Source organism: Phoenix dactylifera, chromosome 7, assembly GCF_051530095.1.
Source record: "Phoenix dactylifera cultivar Ajwa chromosome 7, Ajwa_hap1_PhDact_Kaust_v1.1, whole genome shotgun sequence".
Taxonomy (NCBI): domain Eukaryota; kingdom Viridiplantae; phylum Streptophyta; class Magnoliopsida; order Arecales; family Arecaceae; genus Phoenix; species Phoenix dactylifera.
Genome location: NC_143196.1, coordinates 26,736,272 through 26,742,830, shown reverse-complemented (window position 1 = coordinate 26,742,830; position 6,559 = coordinate 26,736,272).

Sequence of the window (6,559 nt, the reverse complement as noted above, 5' to 3'; positions counted from 1 at the left end):
GTGCTACTGACTAGTGACTACTGTGCTCTGTGCTTTGCCCGCAGCCCGCAACGGATGATATATAAATCATCCGCTTCACCTGTTGGACCCCTTCCTTTTTCTCTCCCGTGCGGCGCAGCGGCTGTGCCCTAGGTCTTGACTCTTGAGCTGCGGCGGAGGATCATCTGGAGGAGACGAGGAGTAGACCGCTTCCGTGCTCGGTGCCCTAGATCTCCCGTGCGGCTGTGCCCTAGATCTTGAGCTGCGGCGGAGGATCATTTGGAGAAGAGTAGCCCGCTTCCGTGCTCGGTGCCCTAGATCTCCCGACTTCCGACTCCCCATTCCGCGGATCTCCCTCTTCCCATTCTTCGGCGTCCCAAGGTATGTCCCTCCTCCAGTCCTCCGTATTTTTTTTAGCATAGGTCGGGAGATGGTTCCGGCGAAGGGGGCTTATCTTGTAACAGGGCAACGACGCCGGACTTGAGGGAGAGGGAGAGGGAGAGGTGGGGGTCGTCGGGGATAGTCGGAAGATTTGGAGGAGGGGCGTGCCACACTTGGGGAGCATCATTTGGGCCTACTTGTTTTATTTTCTACCAATCTGTGAGATCTAACCTAGTTTGCACAATTTTTTTGAGATTTAATCATAGTTTTCAAGATTTTATATGCACGACATTCTCTCTGCTAAAGTCTTCCTTGATCTGGTTTTGAACAGTGCTGTGGTTTTTGTTTTTTTTTTTTTGCATAACTTGTGATATTCTGCAAGAGGTTTTGAACAGTGCTGTGGTCTTCCTCGATCTACTTTCTCATGAAATGATAGATAAATTTGGATTTGTTACTTTTATCATTCATCAGAGTTTTCCTCCTTTCTAATGTTGATTGACTTAAGCAAAGTTTAGGTCCTTGGGTCTTGACTGGAGGATCCATATAGTAGGGATTTCTATAGTTGGCTTTGCATGCTGTAAATTATGAAAAAACATGGATGGTGGAGAATGAATACGCTATCAGCCTATGAAATAGGTTAATGTCCGTATGCCTGTATATTAATTAGCTCCTGTATATTAATTAGCTCACAATAAGTTTAGATTGTCCGCATGCCTGTATATTAATTAGCTCCTGCTAGTGTAAGTGTGTAACTATTCAATTGAAATCTGTACTCTCAAGTTGAAGTTTGTGATACATCCTTTTGGATTGTCATATGGGGTAGAATTTTGCTGTGATGTAGTAAATTGTAATGTTGTGATCCTAAAATTGTGACCCAGGTTGTAATGCTGTTGTTTGGATTGTCCTTTGTCATATGGGGTTGAATTTTGCTTTGAAAAATCCTGTGATGCTAATACTGTAACCAGCTTTGATTCTTTATGAATAGCAATTCCAAGTTGCAACTGTTCAAATGTTTATGTTTTAGATGGAAAGTTGCACCTGTTCAAATGTTTTAGATGCAGGTACTTGCAGTCTCAATGTTGGACAAGTTGATTTTGCTTTAGATCTGAACCTATTTTGAATGTAACAGATGGATAAATGTGTTTTGAATAAGCTAGATCTAAACCTGGTTGATCAGTTTGCCTTCAATTTTTTTGGTGAAACGTATTCTGAACCGGTTTTGAATGTAACAGATATTGAATTGTTGAGCTTGCAGCCTTTATTTTCACGCTTCCAGCCTTCCAGGAGGAATTGTTGAGCTTGCAAAAGGCTTCACCTGATGGTGAATTGGTGATGGAGTATTGGAGTTGACAAAATGTGGAATTAAAAATGCAAATCCGACCCGGATCCGACCCGGACCCGACCCGAATGACCCATCGGGGTAGGTATGGACCCGACCCGACCCGATCCGTTTTTCAACCGGGTCGGGTCTGGGTCCAAAATTAGGACCCGAACATGCAACCGGGTCGGATCGGGGTCACCTAGGACCCGACCCAACCCGACCCATTTGCAGCCCTAATCCCAGCAGCCGGTTACGAAGTTTTGTCCCACCTAGGATGTCAAATGTTGCGCTGCAGGCTCAATGAGAAGATATGGGAAACCTCGATCTCGAGCCATTCGAACACCGATGGGCCGGCCCATGTCGAGATTGAGGTACCAGGAGCTCTAGAGGCAGCTGTTTTTTTTTTTTTCCTTGTAAATCGGCCGCTTAAACTGCTCTACTAAGAGCACAGCCAGCTGCATCAGAAGCAAAAAAAATGAGGACTGCTGAGTCTACAGAAACTCTTCTGAATGATGAGAGGCAGCTGTTTTTCGGTAGGCGTCATCTTTATTGCAGAGCAGTCCGCGGACTTGCATAGCTCGGACCATCTCCTTCACCATTGCAGAGGTCATCAGAGCTGAATCGAACTCTTAGATTGACCACCTCACGGTCTAGGTCCTAGAGGCATGAACCGGAGCTACTCTTATATAGAGGCACGGACGGCCCTGATCAAAACGCCGGTTCGGCTACCCAAGCAGATTCAGCCAGATGTCAGCTCAGGATATAGCCTTGATCGAGATGACGACGTGACTTCTGTTGCTCGAACTGAAATGCAGCTAGACCTCGAAAGTGGGGGGGGGGCAAGTGATGGGGAAAATATTGGACACCTCGACCTCAAACCAAACCTACCTCTCCAATCTCGGTACAAACTGAGGTGAACGACTTCGGACCTAGCCGAGGAGCTGACCAACTGAGAAGACATTCGACACATGCTGATAACAACTAATAGTTTCGGCAGCCTCCAGCTATGGCAACAATACCTCGACGTGCGGTCAGGGTTGTACGCCGCCCATGCCGCAGACATACACCTGGTCACTGGTGCATGTTACATTAATTCAGGTAAACGACAAAAACAGACTCTCCTATATAAAAAAGTAGTCTGGGGATCTCAGGTATGCGATATCATTCACAAAGAATTTAATTTTATCGAAATTTCTTCCTTCCATATTATTGCTTCTCTATCCTAACTTCAGCATTGGAAGATCCTCCGCCGAAAACTCTTCGATAAGTAGACTTCTTGCAGGCTGTCTGCAGAGGAGACCAACTCAACCCCATCTCAGTCAATCGATTCAACTCATTTTTTGACGACCTCATGGTCATCCAAGTTGCGCTCCGATCTTCAGCTGCCCTTCAATTTTTCCAAGCCTATCGCAGGAGGTTGCTTGGGTCCAATTGCTAAAGAATTGTTGACGAGTGAGGAAACTTTGATAGCTCACTCACAGTTTCGAGGCCGTTCACAGCATCCGGCCCGGCAACCATCACTTTCATTAAATTTTTGAAAAAACCTTAATAATATTCATTTCTCATCAAAGCCTTAATAATATTCATTTCTCATCAAAACCTTAATAATATTCATTTTTCATCCTAAAGTAACAGCAAGACCTTAATAATATTCACTTCTCACCAAAACCTTAATAATATTCATTTTTCATCATACAATATCTCTTGTTGTTAGATTCTTTCTGTCTTTTTCTTTGAAAAGAATAGAAAACAAAATGTCTTCTATTTTACGCTTAGATATTATCTGATTAAAATGATTGTCATGTTCCAATTGATAAGAACAGTAATCATTATCATACATCTTTAATTTTCCTCTAAGAAAAATTATTTTAAAAATTTATATATATATTTTTTAATTTCACTTTGTTCAAAGATATATTCATGACAACAATTGCAGCTGTCTTCTTATAAAAGCTGTTACAAAACCAGAAAAATGGACATCATTTCATATTTTTCTTTGATCAAAATAATATTTTAAAATTCAAGGATTAGTATTCATTAGACAAATAATACTTTAAATCTCATTATATTTTCACAATTTTTATAAAGATTTATATTTCATAATATATTATATATTATATATGTATGTATGTATGTATGTATGTATGTATGTATGTATGTATGTATGTATGTGTATGCGTGCATACGTACGTATGTACATACATAGGTATTTATATATTTGCCATCCAAAATATAGAGCAAGACTGAAAATGCTGAGGTACAAGTATTGGCCACCCAAAAGCCTACAGGCTACAATAACAGTCATGCTGCATGTCATTAGCAATGATAGGCAGTTGTGTCTTAATGATCATGATGGAATCTGGGAAGAGATAAACAGCCACGTCAAGAGCTACATATGAAGGAAATCTAGCAAGGGCCCGAGCCAGAAAAGAAGGCATTATTTTTTTTCATCAAATCCTTGTCATACCACACACAAGGAACAAGAAATTAACTTTGTTTTCTCCACCTAAAAAGAAAACCTCAAGTTAAATTTCTCCGCTCAGAGAAAAAGAAAAGGTTATATATTGGAGTCCAAAATGGCCTGTTAAATTGTCTGGTCCAAGCGAAGAAATGATATAGCCTCTCTTTTGGACAATGGGATTGTGTACAATTCCCAGGGAAAGATTGCCTTAAAGCTGCATGCATACCTCAAAAGCTTGTTTGGGAATTCTATTAATCGGAGCCTACTTCCTGGCCATGCTTCTGTCGTTCTCACTGCTCTTTCGGAAGCCTTTTATTGTGATGAAATCAGAAATTCAATGGCACCAAGAGCAGCTTGTTTCTCACTCTCTCCTTCTTTCGAAGATACTGGTGCTTGATTAAGAATGATCTCCTGATCCTTCATGAGGAATTTAAGAAAGCTTATTGGATTTCAAGAAAGCCCATGAAATTCTAGCTTATTGTATCAGATCTGGGTACAAGAGTGTTCAATGCAAATTGGATTTCAAGAAAGCCCTTGACAAGGTCAGTTGGGATTTCCTATTCTTAGTGCTCCAAGCCGGAGGCTTTCCTACAATTTAGATTGACTGGATTCAAACTCTTCCTTTGTTCGCCTCGTTTGCTCTTGTAAATGGGAACTATAAATAGATCAGGGGCAAGCAAGGACTAAGGCAGGGAGACCCTTTATCTCCGACTCTCCTTAAGCAGGCAGTTGACATTGGTCTCATTGAAGATACTAGAGAGAATCAAAATTTCATTTCAATCAAAAGCTTGCTCTTTGCGGATGACATTCTATTATTTTGTGACAATAAAAGGGACATTATCATTGTAGCTAAGGCAGTTCTTCTGGCTTTTGAAAGTGTCCCAAGAATGAACTGTGAGAGAGAGCATGCGAGCATGTTTGCACCAGGAGAGCGGGATGGAATGAGCATTTCGTCCGATGGGCATTTGGCGAGCAGCTGGCCGAGCAGGTTCTAGCGCTGGCGATCCCTGCATGTGAGGCTGTGGATAGAAGGGTTTGGAACCGGATAGGCAAGCCAGAGATGAAAGCCAAGGACCTACTTGGACTGGTCAGGAGGACGTCGGCATGGCAGATTAAGAGGGCTGGATCTCGAGGATGCGTATCCACCCCTAAGTAGCCTTGTTTGTCTGAAAAGTGGCTTGGGCTAATTTGATGTTCTCATTGGAGCAAGATACAAATTACAATGCCAAAGACAAAATCACTAGCATCAAGTTCTCTAGCACATGCCTTAAGCTCGATCTCATGGCACGTGAGGATTTATTATTAGAAATACCCTCAACGTCTGCCTATAATTTCTTCAACTCTTTAAAAAAAAAAATTATAGCGAGAACACAGTGGACGAGGGAATTGCTCCCACAGAACGATGCTAGGAGAGTAGGGTGCATGAACAAGCATTGGAAGAATTGAAAGGAATATGATTTCCGGCGTAGAGTTTGAGGCCAGCATCCAAATCCAAATGAATGTACCTTGATGCACAGTGGATCACGGGAATCTCCATTCCTCTCACTTTGTCTTGTTTCCGTTTCCCTGTCATAAAATTTACTTTAGCTTGCATAGAGATTGGAGACATCAAACTTTGTAATCGGCTAAGGACACAATCAAATTCGTAGATAAGGTGCATGGGGAGGCAGTGGGCCTTCATGTTCCGGGACATGATAGTACTCTCCGTACCCAATCCATTTGGTATGAAATTTCCCTTCACGGGATATGGGAACCAAACGCATACCCATCCCTTGCCATCTTTCCCAAGTCCAAAACACTACGAGTCCAGAGGCTACAAGCATTTAAGTGAGAGACAAACACCTAGGGCCGGCCGTGCTGCTATGGGGTGGATCTAAGTGCTTGTCTTGTACTATCTGGCCTTGGAAGCCATGAAGTATGTCTTAGACTTGCCAACGTTTAGGTTTCCAAACGAAACAATGGTGTGCACCATGTTATGTGTTGGTTGGTGAGGGTCCAAGTTGAGGTTTTAGAAAAGCTTGGCTGGGAAAAGAAGCTTGGCTGGGAAAAGAAACTTGGTGAGATCTCCACAGATTCAATGGCGTTGGATTACATTGTGAGCTTCGAAGGAGATGCATGAATGTGGATAGAGTTCGGCAGAGTTACAGAAGCATTCTTAGGGGAGTGAAGTGTTTTGGAGGATGTGGACGGCAGCAGAGACGAGGCTTTGGAGGGTGGGGAGGGTTGCAAACAAACGCATGAGGACTAGGCTGCTGACAGCAGAAGAAAAAATATTGCTTTGAGAAAGGTGCTCAGAATATTGTGTTTCAAATGAAGCACGAGGACCAAAAAGGAATAATGAGAAAGATGAGAAAGGAACGATGTTTAGCTGGAGATCTTCAATTTTAATTTGCCTGTTTCTTTGAACCTTAGTGGAG